We start from the raw sequence: 2,904 nt of genomic DNA, 5'->3' as shown, positions 1-2,904 counted from the left end.
GTTCCACTCTTGCCGCCCTAGTTTCCGTCATATCGGTGTTATGTTCCCGGATTTTGCGTTCCTTACGCGGTTGGGTTATAATGGGAACCCCTTGATAGTTCGCCTTGATTAAAGCTTTTCCGGCAATGCCCAACCTTGGTTTTACCATTTGCCACCTAGCCTCTTTTTCCCTTGGGTTTCCGGAGCCCGAGGGTCATCTTATTTTAATCCCCGCCCCCGGGCCAGTGCTCCTCTGAGTGTTGGTCCCACCGAGCGATGTCCGGGGCTACCAGGGGCAACTCTGGGCTGGCCTACCCGACGTCTGGCTCATCTGAGTGTGCCATGAGAAAGAGATATGTGCAGCTCCTATCGGGATTTGTCGGCACATTCAGGCGGTGTTGCTGGTCTTGTTTTAACCTGTCAAAGTGTCTTGAATAACCGAGATACCGAGTCTGATCGGAACGTCTTGGGAGGAGGTTTATTCCTTCGTTGACCGTGAGAGCTTGTCATGGGCTAAGTTGGGACTCCCCTGCAGGGATTTGAACTTTAGAAAGCCGTGCCCGCGGTTATGGGCAGATGGGAATTTGTTAATGTCCGGTTGTAGATAATTTGAACCTTAACTTAATTAAAATGAATCAACTGAGTGTGTTACCGTGATGGACTCTTCTCGGCGGAGTCCTGGAAGTGGACACGGTGTTGGAGTAATGTTTGCGCAGGTTGCTCTCTAGTTTCTCGCTCGCGCTTTGCCTCCTCTTCTCGCTCCCTTTTGCGAATAAGTTAGCCACCATATTTGCTAGTCGCTTGCTGCAGCTCCACATATTTACCTTGCCTTACCTATAAGCTTAAATAGTCTTGATCGCGAGGGTGCGAGATTGCTGAGTCCCTGTGGCTCACAGATTACTATTACACCAGATGCAGGGCCTGATGATTCCGCTCCAGGAGACGCGTTTGAGCTCAAGTGGGAGTTCGACGAGGACTCTCAACGTTACTATGTTTCCTTTCCTGATGATCAGTAGTGGTGCCCAGTTGGGGGTGATTGGGACTGTGTCGCATGTTGGGATATCTTTTATTTTGGCGCCGTAGTCGAGCCATGAGTGTTTGGATGATGTAATGTTATTTATGTACTTGATTGACATGGCGAGTGTAAGCCAACTATGTTATCTCCCCTTTATGATTTATATTACATGGGATGTTGTGAAGATTGCCTAACTTGCGACATATGCCCTCAATGCGATTATGCCTCTAAGTCGTGCCTCGACACGTGGGAGATATAGTCGCATCGAGGGTGTTACAAGTTGGTAATCAGAGCCTTCCCCGACCTTAGGAGCCCCATTGCTTGATCGTTTTTAGCGGCCGAGTTGTGTCTAGAAAAATGTTTTGAGTCATTTAGGAATTATATATCAGAGTGTTTAGGAATTCTTTTTACTTCCCAGTCTCCTCATCGCTCTGGTAAGGCATCCTGACGTAGAGTTTTGACTCTTCTCTTCTCAAATTTCACTAAATTTTTTTTAGGATCACGCGGGTATCTTGGAATCGTTCCGATGGTTTTATGATGAGAACATTGTCTTGGTGCCTCCTGTCAGGGGTTTTGTGGAAGTGTCCCGGGGAGTTGAGCTCTGAGGTGTTGTCATCATAATTTTATCGTTGCAGTTTTGGAATACCTGAGTTTAGTACGCCGACATCGAAAATCTCTTTTATGCAGTTCGTTGGTGAGATAACCTCGACGCCACCCAGTACTGGGGCGGGAGTTCGGGAGTATCGCCATAACTTGTATAACGGATGTCTTCGAAGGTTGAGGTAGATGGTTTCCGAAGGTTTCTCGGTTATGTGTTGAAGGATGGATACAGCTGGATGTAGGATTTGCTAGTTTGGGTGAGATATTATGCTTCCCCTGTATCCCCAACACCTGATTGCATAACCGGAAAGGTTCGGGAGTTTCATAGGTGGGAATTCTAGTAGCTCTAGTTCTTCTTCCACGGATATTGGTTTGAGATTGGGGTTTCTTACCGATTATTCGTTCTTGATCCGTACCTTGTTGATTTATTTCTCTACCTTAATTCTAAGTGGCTTCTCAATTTATGGATATGTGACCATTTCAAGAGGAATGCATTCGTTCATTTTGTTCGGATGTGAAGACTATATGTTGCAATTTTCATTCCGTTGGATTCAGCTTCAATAATTGTCTATCAATGTTCTAATGGTGGTCAACCTCTTCAGGATGGCTCCTCCAACACGCACGACTCTGAATCCTAATCCGCCACCACCTCCCCCTCCTCCGGAGGCATGGCAAGCTGTGATGGCTGCAACCAATGCAAACACACAGTTGATCATGCAAATTCTCCAAGAGCGCAATCAAGGCAACCAAGGGAACCAAGGCAACAATCAGAATCATTTTGCTTCACTCAACCAGTTCCTTGCTAACGGGCCAAAGACTTTCAGCAATTGTGTTGAGGCAACCAATGCTGACGATTGGCTTGTGGATCTGTGCAAGCATTTCGAGTGCAGTAACGTCAGGCCTGAGGACTTTGTCAAGTTCGCTTCCTTCCAACTCAAAGATCAAGCTGCAGAATGGTTCCAGCAGTACAAGGATTCCCGAGGTGGACGTGTTATCACTTGGGATGAATTTCGTCAAGATTTCTGAGCTCGTCATATTCCTCAGAGCGTGGTTGAAAGCAAGCATGAGGAATTCCGCAACCTGAAGCAAGGCTCTTTGTCCGTCTATGACTACAACAAGTTGTTCCAGAAGCTCGCCCGCTTTGCCAAGCAGGACATCCCTGATGAGAAGAGCATGATATATCAGTTCAGGGGTGGTCTCAGAGAAGAAATCCAGCTAGCTCTTGTTCTCTTTGAGCCCTTGAGGTACGATGAGTTCTACAACATTGCATTGAAGCAAGAGGCTGCTCAGTTGAGGTGTGATGCTTCCAA

Source organism: Triticum urartu, chromosome 3A (genome assembly GCF_056163025.1).
Source record: "Triticum urartu cultivar PI428250 chromosome 3A, HENAU_Tu73, whole genome shotgun sequence".
NCBI classification, from domain to species: domain Eukaryota; kingdom Viridiplantae; phylum Streptophyta; class Magnoliopsida; order Poales; family Poaceae; genus Triticum; species Triticum urartu.
The sequence above is the reverse complement of the archived record's forward strand: the minus strand, read 5'-3'. Positions refer to the sequence as shown.